Below are 21,066 nucleotides of genomic sequence, written 5' to 3'. Positions count from 1 at the left end.
GAACTAGTATTTCAACCGATCAACTTAATTTTCCTGTGTCCCATTATGTCTAATCAACATGGTATTGTTTAGCTAGGACAAAAATGACAAATTTCCTGATTTTCAGCTTATTTTATAAAAAGGCATCGAGGAGCCATAATAGGATTCTCATGCATTCTCTACCAGGCCATTCACAGCCATTATTTTTGGATCCATAAAGACAAATATAACTGCATACTTCAGAAGGCTTTTATTTCTCCTCAAAGGTAATAATAGAACTAAAAGGTCTTTAAGCCATTTTAGATATCCCTTACAGTTCTGTAATCTCACAAAATTATTTTACACATACAGTTTGTGGAAGGATGGGAGAGAAAACTTTCTTAATAAGACACAAACACCTCTTGATTCTCCCTCTTCAAGAATATATATGCCTAGGAAGTTATTTTGTTGTTTCAGCTTGTATGCAGTTAAGACTTCCACCAGCAGACAAGTAATAGTACCCCAAATGAATTTAATCAACATTGATTGCTTATATGCTCTCATTCAAGGGATGTAACAATAACACTGTTCAATATTGGTCAGACCTCCCCTGGAGTACTCCATCCAGTTCTGGGCACTGCAGTTAAAAAAGGATGTTGACAAGCTGGGGCACATTCAGAAGAGGGTGACCTAGATGGAAACCATGTCCTATGAGGAGTGGCTTAGGGAACTGGGAATGTTTAACTTGGAGAAGAGAAGGCAGAGAGGTGATATGACAACCATTTTCAAATGTCTGAAGAGATGCCATATTGAAGAGGAGCCAGTGTGTTGTAGCACTGAACTACAATTCTGGAGACCAGGGTTCAAATCCCCACTCAGCCATGCAAACCTTGGGTAAATCACACTCTCTCACCCTGAAAGGATGGCAAAGGCAAACCCCTCTGAACAGATCTTGCCAAGAAAACCATGTGATAGGTTAATCTTAGTGTTACTATAAGTCAGAAATGATTAGCATGCATGCAACAACAACATGAACTTGTTGAATATGGAGCAAGCATGTTTTCAGCTGCTCTGGAGACTCAAACACAAACTAATTGATTCAAATTGCAAGAAAGGAGATGCTGCATAAACATTAGGAAGAACTTTGTGACAGTAAGAGCTGTTCCACAGTGTAATGGAGTGTTTTGGAAGTTGGTGGATTCTCGTTCTTTGGAGGTCTTTATCTGGGTGACTATCTCTCAGGAGTACTTTGTCAGAGTGCCTGCATGGGAGGGGTTGGACTAGGTGGCTTCTGTGGTGCCTTCCAAACCTAACATTTAGTGATTACTGATATCTTTATAGATGTTTATCACCAATAAGATAAATTAGCTGTTCTTCTAAAACAGTCCACAATTAACTACATAACAACAAACTCTAATGTGAACAAAGGAGTTCCACCCACATACTGTAGCCTGCAAGAGAGTAGGCGAAGTACATAACCATTTATTATCAAGGATGCAATCAGAAAAGGCATAATAGGGATAGCCAAAAAACAAAATTGTTTTTATATCAAGTTAAAATGAAGAACTCTTAAAACTTTAGACTTTTTCTTGTATTACATAAGCTATTCTCTTTATTAACCTTTATTTTATTAACCTTTCTGCCAATATGCCCCTAAACAGAGGTAACAAAACTATGGCTGCAACATTAAAAAAAAAAAGCTAACTCCTACAAGGGACTAATCACCAAAGCTCTATAGATATGCATTGCAAGTAGCTGACAGAAAATACCTGCTTTGTGTGACTGAAAATGAAATACTCAGAACACATACTTGAAAAAGATTCTACAGAATAAAGGAACTTGCCTCTAGTAATCATTTTCCATCTATGAAACTCCAGAGCACCTAAAATCAAATGAAATCAAATGAAAAAAATGGCAGTAGTGTCCTTGCCAAGAAATGCAAAAACATTTTTGGTTGCCATTCAGAATGTAATGGTCAGTTTCAAAACAACCACATTTCCCCCTACTTAACAGTAACAACAGATTTGAACTCTTTTTTATATCAATTATCACTATGTGAATACAGTTGGCCAACTTATGAAGTGGAAAATATGTAGAGATTGCATATACCATGTTGTACACTTAGGGTATAGCCTTTATTGTTTGGTCTAATTTATTGTATTGCTCAAAGATAGGAGATGTTAGTGGATGTTGACAATTACTGCTTGCATTAGCCGTAACCATAATAATCCCTGGTGAAAAATGATGAGAAGCCAATGGGATCTGTAGTACAAGAATATCTGCAGTCACAGTTGCACATTGCTCATATAGGCATAAGAGTCTAAGGAGTCTAATAATATTAAATTCTTGAATCAATACTCCATTTATGTTGCATACAAACATCTATATGTACAAAAACAATGACTTATTTCTAATAGTTTAAACACAATATTGGATATCCAATAAGTTTATACTGAGGGCTATATGAAAAGCCATACTCTGCTTATGCAATGGGACTTCCCCTTCCTCTCTTTCTGCACACTTCCCAAAGTTGTCCAGAGACTCAAGTAGGCTTCCAGGACAGGTTCTGAGGGGTGTGGGTTGGCTGCAGTGCTTGTTTGAGTAACAAACAGATATCATTGTATGAAGTGGTAGATTTTGATACTATGCTTCTGTATTATAGCTACACTGCATCAGTTAAAAGCAAAAATGTGATCAATTACTCATCCTCTGAATATTCCTATGAAAGGGATATTGCTAAAACAAAGGAGGGATGGGGATGATGATGACAGCAGCTGTACCACACTATACCCTCAATCCAATATGCCCTTAGCAGAAATACCCATATGGGGGACACGCTACATAATTGCTATGCATAGTCTATGCACAACAATAGCAACATTTTCCAGCCACGTTTGCATCAGAATATCAGGTGAACTATGGTAAGATCCCACTGAGAATCAGCTTGCATACTATGCTTGAAAAATTAGAAGCTTGACACTGTGTAGCAATAAAACTTTTTGAAAGACTTCAGAAGATCACAATCACTCTGTTTAGGCTACTTTACATATTTCTCCTAAAACTAAATTAAAACTTGCATTCTTGCCATACTCACCACTTGTTGACATTTGGAGTATCAGTGCTTAACCATGGGTGCCAAGAAGTTAGAAATGAGTAGTGGCTAGCAAAACTGCCACTGGAGGTACCATGAAGCTACTGTGGACATGGTAAAAGGAAGAGTGGGCTATAAGTGCAATCAAATAAGAGACATTCACCCTTCTGCAAAAAAAAAACCCCAACAACTCATGTCTGTGGGTGTATGCATGTGCATGCATGTGTACAAACAAAACATTTGAATACTTTCCCTCCGTTTCTCATGCCATTTTCAATTTTGTAATTAAAGCAAATAGCATAAAGCTCTTTGGCATATGTTAGTGAAAATTAGCAAGATAACAGTCAAAAAGTCAGAAAATTACATTTTTCATCCTTCTGTTTTATCTGTCTACATAGATTTAAAATACCAGTTAAAAACAGCATGATGTTCTGTGGACATTCTGCTGCCACTTCATTTCCAAGTCTGTTTCCTTAGCAACACTTTAATCCATCTGGCTGCAAGCTTCAAAATTTTACTACCACCATCCTATCTATACCAGAAATAGACTACAAAGGAATTTATAGCACCAGTCATGCGAAGTCACTAAAATAATTAATCATGCTAATCAAACAAATAGTGAGATCAACTGTACATAATTGGAGAGTAAGAATGGTTTATTATATACTGTATAAGGTGATTCCTATCATCAATCCATAACTGAAATGTCAAATAGGTACTAACTCAGGTTTGCTTAAAAGATTTTGCATCCCTCTTCCTGCCAAATGGTCACAACAGATTCCAAACAAAATAAATACAAAATGGCTGCTCTCTGTTTCATATGGAATAAAAGGCTAGAATAATGCAGTTCTGCAAGCAAAACTTTAGTTCTGGTCTACACACTTATCAAAATCACCTAGAATCTGACAACTTTCTGATCAGAATACAGTAATGTTTTCAAAGTCACCCCTAAATTCGCTGATCTATGTATTTCCCCCAAAAAAACTCTTAAGCTGTAACTATACCGCATATACAGGACAGTTTGTTTATGGAGAACTACTTAGAATCACACCACTGGCTTATATCTGCATACTAATATGAAATTTTTGTTGTGGCTTGTTATGGATAACTAACAAGTCCAGGCCACCACAAGTGTCATCTGAAAATTTCAGAATTACTGCACTGTGCAATATAGAAGGCTGCTTTTTAAGAAAAAGAAGTCTAAAGCTCCATGGATTCAGATTTCCTTTTCACTGTTTTTGAATCCTGGTGTGTTCTTCACATAGCTCCTATGTGCATTTATCTGTTATAAACTCCATTTATTCCTCTGCCTCATTCCTTCTTTATACAGTCTGTAAAATCGCTTTGCATCAACAAGACAGAAATTGCTGTCTGCCAAGCCAGTGTCCCACCCCACCTTTAAAGTGACCTTCAATGATAATTTCTATACTGTAGAAGCTTTAGCAAGCTCTTCTCCATGTCCATGTCATTTTCTATCCTTTCTTCTTCCCTAGCCCATCTACAGTTTTTATTTACATTTATCACCTGTTTTCATATTTTTCCATCAAATTTGTATACCACTTTTTCCACTGTAAAAAATCTTCTCAGTCCTGTGTCTAGCTATGTGTGTAGCCACATAGGTTTCATGCTCATGCATTGTGGCCATCATGAGTGAACAGGCTATTGGCCCTTTCATTTTCCATATCCGGAAATCTGCCTCCTAAATTCAGTGACTGAAATACTGCGGCACGCCTGTAGATGCAACACTGAAAAACATCCTGTCACAGGATCAGATTGTCTGAGTAGCCCAGTACGTGCGAGGCTCCGTAAAGAGGGGGCTCATTTGACCTCAGCAAATACTATTTACAGTCGTGCAGGGGGTGCGAAATGTTTTCTTCTTCCTGGGGGGGCATGACAGAAAATAATTAAGAAGCACTGGAGTAGCCGAAGAAGAAGAAGAAGAAGAAGAAGAAGAAGAAGAAGAAGAAGAAGCTTTTATGAACCCTAATCATAATTACAGAAATTCCATAGTTTTACTCTGATAGCCTTTGTGAACGCTGGGCCAAAGCTAACAAAATGAAATTCAACACGTAGAAATATAGAGTGGAAAAATGAAATGCACAGATATAGGATGGGTGACACCTGGCTGAACGAGACTACATGTAAAAGGGATCTAGGAGTCCAAGTAGACCACAAGTTGAACATGAGTCAACAGTGCAATGCGGCAGCTAAAAAGGCCAATGCAATTTTAGGCTGCATCAATAGAAGTATAATGTCTAGATCAAGGGAAGTAATAGTGCCACCCTATTCTGCCTTGGTCAGACCTCATCTGGAATACTGTGTCTAGTTCTGGGCACCACAATTCAAAAAGGATGTTGAGAAACTGGAGCGTGTCCAAAGGAGGGCGACCAAAATGGTGAAGGGCCTGGAAACCATGTCCTATGAGGAACGACTTAGGCAGCTGGGAATATTTAGCCTGGAGAAGAGAAGATTAAGAGGTGATATGATAGCCGTGTTTAAATATTTGAAGGGAAGTCATATTGAGGAGGGAGCAAGCTTGTTTTCTGCTGCTCCAGAGAACAGGACCCAGAGCAATGGATGAAAGCTGCAGGAAAAGAGATTCCACCTCAACACTGGGAGTAACTTCCTAACAGTAAGGGCTGTTCGACAGTGAAACAAACTCCCTTGGAGTGTAGTGGAGTCTCCTTCCCTGGAGGTCTTTAAACAGAGGCAGGATGGCCATCTGTTGGATATGCTTTGATTGAGAGTGATTCTATGAGTCAAAATCAGTCCTTCTCTAAATATCCAATAGAATTTATAATAACAAATTCCACACCTTGTGAAATATAGCAGTGTATAAATTATGCAAACAATGAAGACATAAGAGTGAAGGTAGTGCAAAAGTAGGTGAACACCTAGTTGCATCCGCTCAGTTAAAAGAAAATTAGAATCAGCAGTAGCAGAACACGTTATAAGCCAATGGGGGTACAGAATACTGTTTGAAAACACTGAAATTCTGGACCATGTCAACAACTACCGGTTCAGAATGCATAGGGAGGCCAGTGAAATCCACAAACACGTGGACAGCTTGAACAGAAAAGAAGAAACTGTGAAAGTAAACAAGCTTTGGTTACCAGTCCAGAAAAACATCAAAATCAACTCAAGACAAGCAAATTAACACCATCCAGACTCTAGGGGTTTCCCCACAGACAATGGATTACCAATTAAATAGACACAAATCCCTCTTGCATATCCTTCATACAACACACCTTCAGGCTGTGCCATTCAACATAGTACAACACACAAGCTAATTCCACCATTAACATGTAAACCTCTTTCTCCTAAACAAGGGTTCCACAAGTATATATACTCCACACACTTCTATCCCACCGCCCTCTGAAGATGCCAGCCACAGTTGCAGGCAGAACATCAGGAATAAATTCTTCCGGAAAACAGCCACAGAGCCTGAAAAACCCACAGAAAACTATACTCTAAACGGTTATATCTGCAGTTCAGATTCTAACCTACTTTCAGTAACATACCAGCCAAGCACAATATGCACTTGTATTGTCAGAGATTTGTCAATTTAAATCATAACTAAGCTCTCAGAGATAAGAAATATCACAAGAGAAGAAGCAAGAATCCAGCCCTACAACATAGTGCTCTTGTGGCTGAACTGCTTAGCTTCAGTGCTAACATCACTAATGACCTTATAGCTTCATAGCAGCTTATCCATTTCAAAGGCAAAAAAAATGAATCATAAAGTCCTTTTCTACAGAATCCTTACAGAAAGGGTTCCCATTCTTCTGTAGCAATCCAGTAATAGGATACTGGAATGCAACATATACTTCATTTGAAATAAAAAATGATATGAATCCAAGTTCTTCCTTACATTCAATAAAGAAAGCAAACCCCTATAATCAGAGTGTCATGTGAAACGATGAAAGATGCTAAAAAGATATGGCAAGAAAATAATGTTTTGAAGAATACCTCTGCTGTCAAAATGTCAGTGGCAGAGTAGATTCTGTAAGCAGTTCAAATAAAGGAGTCCCTGGCACTGAACAAGAATTACTTGTGTGTAACTTTAAATTCAGACTGGTAGAAAAAACCTATGAACACCCCAGTGGCATTCAAAGCCCAGAAAGTGACCAATCTGGTTCAAAGTTTCCTAAGCAGTTTCAGACCAGCCATTGACACAATGCAGCAAGTATGGATCATCCAGAATTCCTCATAATAATTCTAACTGAATAAGAGAAAATGGTAGAATGAGCTTTCACAGACTTGAGCCTACTTCCTCAGATGCATGTATAGTGTGTGTGCATATATCTGTTCATTGAATGCTTATATTTTGCATAGTGAGAATGTATTAGATATAAATGTCTGATGAGATGTTTGATAGGATACAAAAATAATTTTATATTCAGGAGGACTGCAAGGCACCCCAATTTTCCTCTAATTTCAAGTGAGCCACCTCAAAGCGGTGTTTTGGAAATCAAGTTATAGTTGCATGAGCTTGAGTGTAATGTGCTATTTGGCTTGAAATAGCATTTCAAAGACAGTTACAGATATACTTCAGTTAATGAAAGAGATGTGTTCCAAGCTATTATTTCTGTAACAGAATATTTATTACCAGAGGCAGAAATAACATGGAAAGAACTGGGATAGATTCCCTATACCACAGAAAAGATCAGTTCAACATATTTCAGCAAACTTTTTATCCAAAACTATTTTGTTGTTGTTATGTGCCTTGAAGTTGTTTCTGACTTATGGTGACCCTAAAATGAACCTATCATGGGATTTTCTTGACAAGTTTCTTCAGAGGTGGTTTGACATTGCCATCCTCTGAGACTGATAGAGTCTTTCTTGTCCAAGGTGACCTAGTGGATTTATATGGCTGATCTGGGATTCAATCCCTGGTCTCCAGTCATAGTCTGACACTCAAGCCACTACACCATGCTGGCTCTCTTAAAAGAGGCACATGTCAAAATAAAACAGCCAGGTCAAGTAAGCCTTGCATAAGTAAACAAAAACATGCCATTCACCAACAGACCAACACAGAGATTAACATGTATATCACTTCATCTCAACCAAGAGTCACACAGTAAATATACCCCACACACCTCCATGCCTCCATTCTCTGAATATGCCAGTCACAGATGCAGGCGAAACATCAGGAATAAATTCTTCTAGAATACAGCCATATAGCCTGAAAAACCCACAAAAAACCTATAAAAATGTGTTGAATTTTCTACTGACTATCTGAAAGATTTTTTCCAAAATGAATCCAGGATTTCTCACACACACACACCTCCATTTGTTTTCTAATTTCCATTTAAGTGGCAACATGTACACAGCAATGTTTTTTTTAACATCCAGGGCAGGCACCAACTGGTGATGCAAGTTTATCTGCTTTTCCTCTCCATTTTACTGTTCATAAATACTCAGTAAGGGGTTCTGGAGGGAAATGGTGCTTACCTTGCCTGTTAGATGCAAGCAAACACCACTAGAGTAGAATCCCGTTCTTTCCCAGTTCAAGTTTTACTGCCTTGTTTAATGCAGACACACTGCTGCCCTCATTTATTATTCTCCAAATGCTGCTTAAAAATTGCACTAAGACAGAGGACAAAAAAGAAAGGGGAGGTTGGACAAGTTAAAAAGCTTTGTAAAAAGAAGCTTCTTTGTCAGAGGTTATTTCTAAAGACTGATTTAATAGATGACAGACAAGAATGTGTATTGTAACATCTGTTCAATGTCAGTGGGCATTCTAAAACAGTATGTTATAAAATGCAGAGAACAACTATATTGTATAAATTCCAGTGTTTTAAACAGATTTAGAGATCTCTAAACAAAGTTTTATTGTATCGACAAACTCTATTCCACAGCAGCTTTGGAGAAGCAAGTCTCTCAGGAAAATACCGTGAAGATAATAGGGTTAAGCCCACCACATTTCAGTCCTCATGCAGATATGTATAATTTCTAAAATTATAAAACAAATACAAACAAACATTTAGCACATCCACTAGTTTGGCCCTGAACAAACATTTGAAGAGACAGATTAAGCGAATTTAAGTTTGTTTTTTAATGTGAACTTCACCCCTGTTCAAATTCAAGTTGTGAAGAGCAAACTAACACCACAATATGAAAATCTTTCAGAAGGAACAAGATTTCCAAGGGAAAAAAAATAACCTTTTACTCCCACTCAAAATAGCTGGATCTGTTTAAAAACATTCCCCTTACACAAATGAATGGCTTTGTAACTTGATCCATGCTCTGCATCTGTCATAAGGACTATTATTATTCAGACCACCACCCAGTATGAGAATCACCCTCATGATTCTCACACTGATGTCAGAATGTTACCCCTTCCTTAATTTTATATTTCCTGCTCCTATAGCAAGCAACTGCTTTCCCTTAACCTTTACACCCAGCTAATTCTATCAACTGTAAATTGTTTTCATACCAAGCAAAAGGATATTCCTTCTTCCCAACCTCAGCCATCTCTAACTTGAACCAAGCTTCATAATCAGGCATACATACATACATAAAACCACCAATTTGTTTTTGGATTCAGCTAAAGCTGAGATTAAATATTAAATCATTGCAAACTATTAATGCTGTCTAAGAATTGCATTAATTGTTCATGTGGTTATAATATAGAGTCAGCTCTCTGTATCCATGGATTTTTTATCCATGGATTCAAGCATCCATGGCTTGAAAATAATATATGTATTATTATTAAAAAGCAAACCTTGATTATGCCATTTTATATAAGGGAACTATTTTACTATGGCCTGGGACAGGCCACCTGAAAGGGAGGCCTGCCGAGAGCCTACATTCCTCCAGAGGGAAGCCGCAACCGCCAAACCACACGGCTTCCCTCCAGAGGAAAAAGAACCCAGGAAAAGTTATTTCTTTTTCTGCCGCAGGGTGGATGTGATTATTGCACCAGTGGCACGCTCGTTACGTAAGCGATGCATGGCGCCGTGCAGATGCTGTGCATTGCTTATGTCACAATGGCAGCATCCATGTATGCCATTGTAATGCCGCCGTGGCATATTAGGCTTAGGGACCGTGCAGTTGTCACACGGTCCCTAACCCTAAAATTGGCACCAGCACAGCGCACCACGCCTATGCTATTCTATTATTGGACGTTGACTATCAAACAGTTTTGCTATCCACAGGGGGTCCTGGAACCAAACCACAGTGGATAGCAAGGACCCACTGAACTGTATACACTTGTGTAAGTCAACCTAATGTATAAGTCAGGGGCACATTTGGGGGCCAAAATTATGGATTATGATATGACCCATGGATAAGTCAAGGGTACACTTCATCACTTCATTAACCAGCTTCAAAACGGATTTGAAGACCATCCTGTTCAGAGAAGCGTTCCCAGACATTGTGCGATTGTCACTTGCTATCTGATGTTCTTTTTGTTGCCTGTTTTATTGAACCTTTTCCTGTATTGCTACGTGTTTTATTTGTATTATCCTATCATTTCTTAGATTGTATGCCATCGTCAGGTTTACTCTTTTATATTTGTTGTTTTTATGTACAGCGCTGCGCAAATCTACAGCGCTATATAAATAATAATAATAATAATAATAATAATAATAATAATAATAATACACTTTAGGGGCATGTAGCAAAGGATGCACAGGATAACACAAACGAAAATGATGCCATGGAAGTTACAAAATTTTGGCCAGCATAACTGTTCGTGCTCACCCTAAAGTCTGGATGGATAAAAAGAGAACTACAGTAAGTGGTGGCTGGGAGATGTGTTGGGGTGATGACCAAGAGCGGGTGTGGCTAAGAAAATGGACACATGTAAACGGATGTAAAGGGAAAAGTTAAGGTACAGTATTAATTCTTACCAAAAGAAAGGCGTCACCCCCCCTTATCTGAGTAGAATAATGAAAGCTAAGAGCTTGGTCTGTTCTGGGATAAGCTAAATGAAGCAACAACCTCATCTATGCACTCTTTTGAGGAGAAGTGCCAAAGCGTCACTGCTACCACCATTTTCCCACGCAGGCATACAAAAAGTCCAGTAGGCCAAGGCAGAGAGAGTAGACGGGGTTGGTGCTTCTTTTGGGTTCTCCTGGGACTGATTAAGCTCTTACCTTTCACCACTGTGCTCTCAGTATCAGATAGTTTCTTATTTGGTAAGAGTTAAGGTATGGTACTTACACTGACCCGTGGAAAAGTTGACCCAGTTTTGGGGGGCAATTTTGGTTTTTTACCAACATTTCTAGACTTATACATAAGTATACACATTACACTTCCTAATGTTCCATACTACTGCAGGATTCACATTATGGATTTCTACTCCTCCAGTCATAATTTGCCCCAGTACTTTGTGTTTGTTTACATTTAGCAGAGAGAAATGTAAGGTACTACACTTGGAAAGTAAAAATTAAATCTACAGTTATAGGAAGAGTGATATCTGGCTTGACGGCAGTACATGCAAAAGGGACCTAGGAATCTTAGTGGACCACAGGCTGAACATGAGTCAGCAATGTCATGCAGCAGCTAATAAAGCCAATGCAATTCTAGGCAATAGGAATATAGTCTTTAGATCAAGGGAAATAATAGTACCACTTTATTCTACTTTGGCCAGACCTCGACAGTTCTGGGCACCAAAATTCAATAAGAATGTTGATAAGCTGGAGCTTGTCCAGAGAAGGATGACCAAAATGGTGAAACATTTGGAATACATGTCCTATGAGGAGTGACTTTGGGAGCTGGGTCTGTTTAGTCTGGAGAAGAGAAGGTTTAAGAGGTGATATGATAGCCCTGTTTAAATATGTGGAGGGATGTCATACTGAGGATGGAGTAAGTTTGTTTTCTGTAGCTCCAGAGACTAAGGCCAAAAACACAAACAAATAAAGCAGCTTTCAGTCACTTTGGGAAGGCATGGCATTCAAATAATGCACACCCCTAAAGCAGGCAAAAGCCCTCCAATGCTGCTGTAAAAAGGAGTTGTCTTAAACCATCTCCTGACCGGCGGCTTGGGACCACAGACAGCAGCCCACTCTGGGAGCAGGCTATGCAAAATAAAATATGGAGATCCACTCCCTATTGGTCAGTATCAGCAACAACTAAGGAGGCTACCTTCAAGTTGGTACTCAGTGACATCTATAATCTTTAAAGCTACACAAGAGAAATTTAAAAATGTGAAAATACTCAAGAGTTGTGGTGCAGCAGAAACAACTGATCATATCCAGCCACATTGCCATAAAGTAATCAAACAAGTCAAATTCACTTTGTTCTAGGCTGCAACACAATACAATGTAAAAACAATAAGGTGTGTGTCTGAATACTTCTGCAAGACACTACATTTCAATGAAAAGATGCAGACCTGCAACCCATATGCTATATCAGTAAGACTTCTTATTAGTTGGTTATTCTGCCTACAGTTCACAAATAAAAGTTCTAACTCATTCATAACAGGAAGTCTGGTACATTTTACAAGCTTCATTAACCTGAAGTGCCTTAGGGTTTTGTTTCAACTCCATAGAAGTCAAATTGGAAGACAACTAGCTTTTGCTTTTAAAAAAACAACTATCAACTGATGAAGTCTGGCTACTGTACAGAAAAAGTGCAAGTTTGAATATTCATGACAGGAAGTCAATAGTTAAATCTGTGAATATGCATCTGTTGTTAAAAGCCAGAATAATGGCACAGAAAACAATCTTCGAGGAAGTCCTCCTGCACAAATTTCACAAAATGAAATGCATGAATGCTGCTCAACAGCCTGCTTATTGTGTATCAAAGCAAATGTCTGGATAATAGATGAGAAATACTGGAACAAGCAACAGCTATAGAAAAATTGTTTTTCTAGAAGTATATTTTAAGAAGTTTATGGATGGAAATTAAGCTGAATACACATTATGTATATTGCTATTTAACTAGGCACCTGTTGAATGGTGTGCTTTAGCATATTTCACCCTTTCTAATCACTTTACATGCTTTTTGTGTCAAATATGTGTGCATTTCCTGTTGTCCTTTTCTTGGTAATTAGGTTTGTTTTTTTTAATTTAAAACTGCATTTCCAGAAGTAGGAAATTACCTTATAATTGTGAAATATATGCAGCTGTGCAAGATCAGAAATATGCCTCCCCTGAAATGTTCAGGGAGAAAATGGTGAGACATGGTGAATAGACATATTAAAATTAGCAAATAATATATGGTGAGACTTTTGGTCATTGTAATTGTGGGAACGTTTGCACTCATTTAATGAGGTATACTCAGAAGAGGGGGAAACCCCTAGAAATAAACTAGTAGAGTACACATTTATTGCCAATATATTGTTTTTCTGCTTCAAAGAAATCCCCACACAGTGAGTGGCTGCCTGAACCATTTTACCTTTAAAAATCCTAATCTGTTTTTGTATGCCTTCAAGTTGTTTGCGACTTATGGAAACTCTAAGCGTATCACGGGGTTTTCTTGGCAAGATTTGTTCAGAGGACATTTGCCATTGACTTCCTCTGAGGCTGATCCTAATAGTGTCCCCAAATCCTTCTCTAGATCAGTGATTCCCAAATTCTGGACATCCAGGTGTTTTGGACTCCAGTTCCCAGAAGCCCCAGATAGCTTGGTCCACTGTCGGGAATTCTGGGAGCTGATGTCCAAAACACCTGGAAGACTAAAGTTTGGGAACCACTGCTCTAGAACATAACTGTTGACAGAATAAGTAAAAAGTCATTTTTTGAAATACACTCATCTGCTCAGATCCATACGTATAGTAAAATCAGGCAATATATGATTGGTAGATAAGGTACATCCTACTTGTGTGTTCTGTAAACAGTTGAGAGATTTACTAGCTATGGCTTAAATGCTCTTCTGCATCTTTGAACAAGGCAATGAACTAGATGGGGTACTAAAATATTTAGGCTAGATCCAAAGCTATATTTGCAGTAACAATGGGAGTTTCTTTCCTATCCTCCAAAGAGGTGCAGGATTGCGGCTTCCACCTGTAGAAGCACTCCAGTGGATTATCCAATATTTCCTTATTATACATACAAGTGACAAATTATTTTAGCACGACTGTAGGAAAAGATAAAAAGCCAATTTTTACCTTTTGGTTTGTACTCCTCAGCAGTTTTAACCTCAGTCTGTTCTATAGAGAAAGCCCAGTCCATCTTGTAAAACAGTTAAAATTAACTATATGCACAAACACAACAATTTAGACACTGAACAGCCTTCCACAACCTTGCACCTTCCATTGTTTTGGAATTCAGCTCCCATCATCCCTAGACAACCTATTAGTCTGATATTTAGTGAGTTGTAGTTTAAATTCTTTGGAGGGTGCCAGTTTGGGAAAACTTGTTTTTTAATAAAAGTTGTCAACTTCTGGCAAGAAAGTTCTGCTGAAAAATGGATTCTGAATCAGAATGATAGAAATAACCACCACACACACACACACACACACACACACACACACACACACAGACCTAAAATAGTACTATAGAATGGAAAAAGTTTAACTGCCTAACATTCTTTTATCAGTGTTACCATGTTGTTGTTGTTGTTTCTGTTATATGCCTTCAAGTCATTTCCAACTTATCATGACCCTAAGGATTTTCTTGGCAAGTTTCTTCAAGGGGGCAGGGCCATTGCCATCCTATGAGGCTGACAGAGTGTGAATGGCTGAGCCAGGATTTAAACCCTGGTCCCCAGAGTCATAGTTCAACACTCAAACCACTACGCCATGCTGGTGTACATCACTAGAAATTTAAATGGTCATAAGAAGTAGACTGCTAGGTAATCAAGGCAGTGTTCCTCAAAATTCTTTCCTCCATGTTAGATGTTCAGGATGAGTGCCACTGTTTATGTAGGTACAATGAACCACAGAGAGAGATGTTGGGGTAGCTGTGTTGGCCATTTAGAAAATACAAACAAAGATCCACCAGTGATACCTTTACTGGCCAACCAAAATGCACAATATACTTGTTGCAAACTTTTGAAGCTCCATGGGCTTCTTCATCAGGCAAGATGTTACAAACCAAACAGAGGAGAGAGAGAGAGAGAGAGACATACATATCCAGATTATCAGGCCTGGGCTGCCACAGAATGCTGACTGCCTACAGTTAAGGTGAGCGAGACACCAGAAATCCGAACGGAGAGCAAGAGAATAGAATGAAATGGTTAGAATTCTGAACAACACTCGCCAATTCAATACTTTTGTTGCAGTTCTCAATAAGACAAAATTCTGCAGTGTGCAATACAGTTCTTCAGGACCATGAGTATAGCATGAGAGGTTTGACAGCCTGCAGGGGTGTATCCAAGACTTCCCTGAACAAATGGAAGATCAATGGAAAAAGACAGCCACTCATGTCTTCAGGAGACAAGGCACTACAGAAAAGGTGGCTTGGAAATTTTCCTGTTCCACAGCATAGGCAATCTTTTACAGGTGTTTTTAAGGTCACTCCTTCCATGGTGCCTTGGCTCTGAGGAAATCCTTAGACTCTGACAACAAAGAAAAAGCCATCTCAGAGATGGCCTCTTAAGAACTTTCTTCTAAGAAAAATGTAGATACCAGCTGCATACATGGAAGGTGTACAGTACTCAAAGTACACATATCATATGACAGTGCTTAGCTTTTGGAAGTACATAATCTTGGCAGTATCTAGGCTTCATTGCCACTTACAAAAAAAGCAGTTTGCAGTCTGAATCGATGGATCGATTCGACAGTGGAGCGTGGTTTCCACTACATTTGCCCCCATTGCATTTTTTCCCTGTAAAATAACCCACTTGTGATTCACATTCACAAATGAATTGGTTCAAAATGGACCCGCTCCAGCTGGCCGAAGGGCAAATTTAAATTGATTCTGATCCGCATCTGGTTCACACTTGTGCAGAATCGATTTATCCAAAAAGACGCAGGTTAAATGGGTCCAGCACATGGCCCCCTCTCCGAATTGCTTCAGCGATTCTGTTTAAGTGAGAACCAGGGTCATTTGAACCAGTTGAAACCGATTCGCTATCCGGTTTAAAAGGTAGTGGGAATCAGGCCCTAGATTACTTGTTACAGACATCAGGACTTAACCTGCTCAGTCTATGGAAGACTTCTGGCTGTGATCCTGCAAATGCTTATTTGGTAATAATCCCAACAAGACATCTTTCCCAAGGAAATGGTTTCAACATTATGGTCTAATCTATTTTGTATCAGCTGCATTGTCTTTTTTGCTACACAGCTTTCAAGGTACTTTGTGATCTTCAAACTTCAGAGAGAACAATGTATTATGGGGGGTGGGAGAGAATGAAAAGAATTCTGTTCTGTGTTTCTGTAGGGAAAGCTCATCACATTAGCAGCAGATATGGAACTATACTCACATGCCTGCATGACCTGCCACTTTAACCTGCAAACTTAACACATCCCAAGAGGTACATATGCAGCCCACAAGAGCTAGTTTTGTTGCCTTCATGAGATCACAATACCTGGCTGGCCAAAATAATATGGCTAGTGAAGAGCATTTCTCTTGGTGAATCACAAGTTATTCAGACAGGCTTTAAGGGAGTCTTTCCCAACCTCCAACTAGCCATGCTGTCTACGTTGTATGAGATGTAATCTAAACCATCTGGAAAGATATAGGTTGGTGAGAGGCTGCTTGAAAATACAGGGTTTGGGTTTTTTTAAGGTCTCTGTTGCTCCCACAGCCTGCCTTTATTAAACTGTAAGAGCATTTTAGAACAATAGGGAGCACAATTCTTTCCTGAAAGTAATCACCCCAAACAAAAATGTAACTACAGAAAAATAAACATGCAACAGTTTGCCTAACCAAGAGCCCACATAGTAGGTCTTAGTCTATCAGTGCATTAAATTGTGCAAACGCAAGCTGCAGTAAAATTAATAGTCTCACTGAGGATGACTTCAGATAGCAGTGTGCTCTAAGAAAATAATTGGAGGAGTGATTTCAAGGTAGCTTATATGTGAACTGTATTAAGTTTGAATTCCAGATCCTTGTGCCATCCTAAAGAAAGTTGTACAATACAGAAATACAGCACAAGTCTACTTTTTAAATAAAGATTATATAGTACGTGTACTAACCAATCTTGATGGGATGAAGTTAGAGAAAGGCTAATTTTATGTTTCTCATTTGATCTCAAATATACCACACACACACACACACACACACACACACACACAGACACACCAACCAGTCTAGGCCTGCAATGCTAAACACAGAATTTTAGGACTTCCAAAAAAAAAAAAAAATACCCATAAACTCAGGCTGTGATAGTACAAATCTACAACCCCATCAAATTAGTTGGACCTGGCCTGGAAGAAGAAGCTAGCAAATTCAATTTTAGTTCTGAAGAACAGGAATTAAGCAGTAATGACAGATCAAGAAATGACAACCAACCATTACAATTTAGCTATAAATTTACTTTTCACTATAAGATGACAGGGCACATTCATGAATCACAGCTCTTTATATATACTCAGCCCGCAAAAGCAATTGTCAGTTTCTACGATAAAACATTTTAAGAAGAGGACATTAATCAGACCGTGAAGCTACAATTATTACTAGTAAGAAAGATTTAAATCAGATGAAGGAGTGGTAGGAGATGAAACACAGACACACTGAAAGAGCAAAGTAGTAGCCGAGACTGCAGTTCTATACAGTTTATAAAGAAGTGCTTCAATAGGGCTGCTCTGTTAAAGTATTCCACTGACCAAACTTTGAAGAGATCTTAGTTTTCCAAAGGTATGGATTCTCTCCTTTTAACTAAGACTCAGTAGTCTATGCTTCTGTACAAATACCCAGATTCTGAATAACCCACCTCATACCTACGGCATGCAAATGCATACTATTAAAATACTATTTCATCCTGAAATGCTGCCCTCTTGGTTCCCTACTCACAATGGAACCAATATGGAGTGGGCATTTAAAGATAAATGAATATTTAAAAAATCAATAAATCATCATTTTTATCAGTAAATAATTGATCAATAAATAAAATAAATGACCACTAAATTACCCCACTTTTCTAACACCCTGATTCTAATCATGACACAGGAGTCCAATGGCACTATTGTCTTACGGTAAACAGCTTTCGCCCCGTTGCCAGCGGTGTCAAAGTTATTCCTGGGTCTGGGTAGAGTTTAATATGAAACAAAAAGAATGGTTCACTAGGAACCTGTTGTAAAGGGTTGACTATCTTTCCTAGCTGTGCATTGGACAGATATGAAGCCACCATCAACCTTCAAGATGTCCAGAGAGAGACACAAGCCAGCTTCAGCTTTAAGACTTTTCTCCATTGCGAAATTAACAAACCCTTCAAGGACGCATGCTCCTAAAAGCACCCTAGCAGTCTGTGAACCCTGCCTTATCTGCTTGAATAATAAGCAAAGGGATCTTACAGCACCTTTGAGAGCAGCTGAAAGATGGAAGCTGGTAGCAAGGTGCTGCGAGATCCCTTTGCATTTTCCAAATTAAGATGGCTATGATGCCTTTCAGTTCTATTACCTGCTTGAATGTTGTGGTGACTCTCCTTGAATCCCAGTTCTGGAATACAGGTAGGATGTAACACAAACAAGCAAACAGGACACAACACACACCACACAACCCCAAGTCAAACACAAGACCAGACCTTGCAAGGGGCGTTCAATCCAGTCCTCCCATCACTACCAAGCCCCGCATCCCAAGCGTGGACCAGCTTTCAGCCCTTCTCACCTTCACTCAGAATGGCACCCAATTTCCATCCATCACCAAAACCCCTGGGAGAGAACACCTTCAAGGTGTGGTTGTGTGCCTTCTGGTCATTTTTGACTTATGAAGTCAGCCTAAGGCGACCCTACCGTGGGGGTTTCCCTTGGCAAGCTCCCCCAGAAGGGATTTTGCCAAGGCCATCCCCTGAGGCTGAGACAGTGTCACCTGCCCAAGGTCCCCTCAGCCACCCCAAAGTTGGACCTAGCAGCCAGAAAAGTCCTCCCAAGTCTTGCCCCTTGGTTTGCCTTCCCAACCCCAACGGGGAGGGGGCACTCCTCCGCAAGAAGCCCACTCCTTGGTTCTGGAAGGGCTCCCCCTTCTCCCTCCCTCCCTCCTTCCCAGAAGAGGCCTAGGGGTCCCCAAGGCATCCCTCTCTTCTCGCTCTCCCTTCGCCTTGGGAGGAAGGAGCCTCACCTCAGGGCCAAAGGGCGGCCTCGCGCAGGGTCCCAGCAGGAGCAGGAGGAGGAGGAGGAGGAGGAGAAAAGAAGAGGGAGGAAGAAAAAGAGGAGAAGGAAGAGGAGGGGAAGAGGAAGAAGAAGAGCAGGAGGAACAGGAGGAAGAGGAAGACAGGGAGGAAGAAGAGGACGAGAGAAGAGGAGGAGGAGGAGGAGAGGAGGAAGAAGAGGACAGAAAGAAGAGGAGATAGAGGAGGAAGAGAAAAAAGGGTGAGGAAGAAGAAGAGGAAGACAAGGAGGAGGAGAGGAGGAAGAAGAAGAGGAGGAGAGGAAGAAGGGGAAGTAGAGGAGGAGGAGGAGGAGAAAAAAGGTGATGAAGAGGAGGAGGAGGAAGAGGAAGAGGAGGAGTCCCTCCTTCCTGCTGGACCTTTCCCGACTGCGAGAAGCAGGAGCAGCATTAGCCAGGGCGGGAAGCCCCCTCTGCTGCTGCTGCTGCTGCTGCCTCTGGAGTGGGCGAGCAGAACAAAGCCTGGAGGCTGGCGGGAGGAGGAGGAGGAGGAGGAGTGGGGAGCACTGCCTGCCTGCCTGCCGGCGGAGGGGTCCCTCCTCGCCTTCCCTCTCGCCCTCGGAGGAGCCTCCTGCTGCGATGCGGAGGGACCCCTCTGTGTGTGTGTGTGTGTGTGTGTGTGTGTGTGTGTGTGTGTGTGTGTCTGCCCAGGCGTGCGCCTCAGCCAATCAGCGCGCGTTCCAAAGGAGGAGGAGGAGGAGGAGGCGGGGGGGGGGGCAGGGGGTGCGGCGTGGAGCCGGGGATGATGATGCCCCTGCTGCTGCTGCTGCTGCTCCCCAAACACCTGCCTTTAGGAAGGAGGGGGCCAGGGCTGGAAGAGAGGCACAAGGCACGCCCAGTCCAGCCCACATTTTGCCATGCAGGAACTCACAGTCGAGGCACACACTGCATGCCACACCTGCAGAGGAGGACAAGGCGACCACAGAATGGAGGACTTTAAAGGAAAATGTAAGACACGACACCCCCCCCCCCCCCCCAAAAGCTCAAAACACTCATAGGAGTTTATCACGCCAGCGAGATCCCCTGGGAAAACAGGGTTTTAAACAAGAGTTAAATTAGTGAAAACCCGGAAATGCCCAAAGTTTATCACACGACGACGTCACCATTAACATGAAATAACGCAAAATTCAACCAAAGTTCAGCCGGAGAAAAACGGCAGCTTTTTACTTTCAGGAAATTCCAAAAGTAAAAATGAGGCGGTTTTCTCCGCTTTAACTTCAGTGTAACTCTGCATCATTTCACTTTAGCAGCAATTTAGTGTGATAAACTTCGCAAATTTGCAGGTTCTGTTTAAATTCGTATTTAATTTAACTCTCGTTTAAATCCCGCTTTCCCTCAGGATCTCGCTAGTGTGAGAAAGCTCATTGAAATGCATGCTTCTTAGTCATGCTCAAAATTCCTTCTGGACAGAAAATAAAAGCTCAAAACACTCATAGAAATATAAGTGCATGTTTCTTATGAGTTCATCACACAAAGGAGATCAGGAGTTTATCTCATGAATATCCTGGAAAAATGGCAAAATTACACATAATGACATCACACGATGTCTCACAAAAGTGGTCAAAAAGAAGCATTAATGCACATCTTTTTACTTTCAGGATTTCAGCAACAATGCATTTCTGACATCACTTTATTTGCGCAATTGTGTGTGGTAATCGTTTGCGCACTTCCTCACCATTTCTGCTTCATTTGTGGGATGCTTTAAACACTCTTTAATCTCTTTAAGATGAAATCAGCCCCAGTGTGATAACTTCTTAGTCAGGCTAAGAAATAGGGGGAGGATCAGGGGAAGGAGAAAGGAGAGGCCCCAGGTTTGAAAACATTAATTTTACTTTATTATTTTAAATAATTAATATT

General features: G+C 40.3%; 1 protein-coding gene across 1 annotated transcript in view; it reads right to left on the bottom strand.

Annotated features, from left to right (window-relative positions):
- Nucleotides 1-19,261, bottom strand: part of GPR63 (G protein-coupled receptor 63) — a 30,652-nt gene extending 11,391 nt beyond the window's left edge. The window contains exon 1 of the mRNA XM_042453725.1: nucleotides 19,162-19,261. The gene's annotated coding sequence lies outside the window, so the exon portion shown is untranslated. The remainder of the gene's footprint in view (nucleotides 1-19,161) is intronic.
- Nucleotides 19,262-21,066: the final 1,805 nt, after the last annotated feature.

Source organism: Sceloporus undulatus, chromosome 1 (assembly GCF_019175285.1).
Source record: "Sceloporus undulatus isolate JIND9_A2432 ecotype Alabama chromosome 1, SceUnd_v1.1, whole genome shotgun sequence".
Taxonomy (NCBI): domain Eukaryota; kingdom Metazoa; phylum Chordata; class Lepidosauria; order Squamata; family Phrynosomatidae; genus Sceloporus; species Sceloporus undulatus.
Note: the sequence above shows the minus strand (reverse complement) of the source record. Positions and strands in the feature narration are given on the sequence as shown.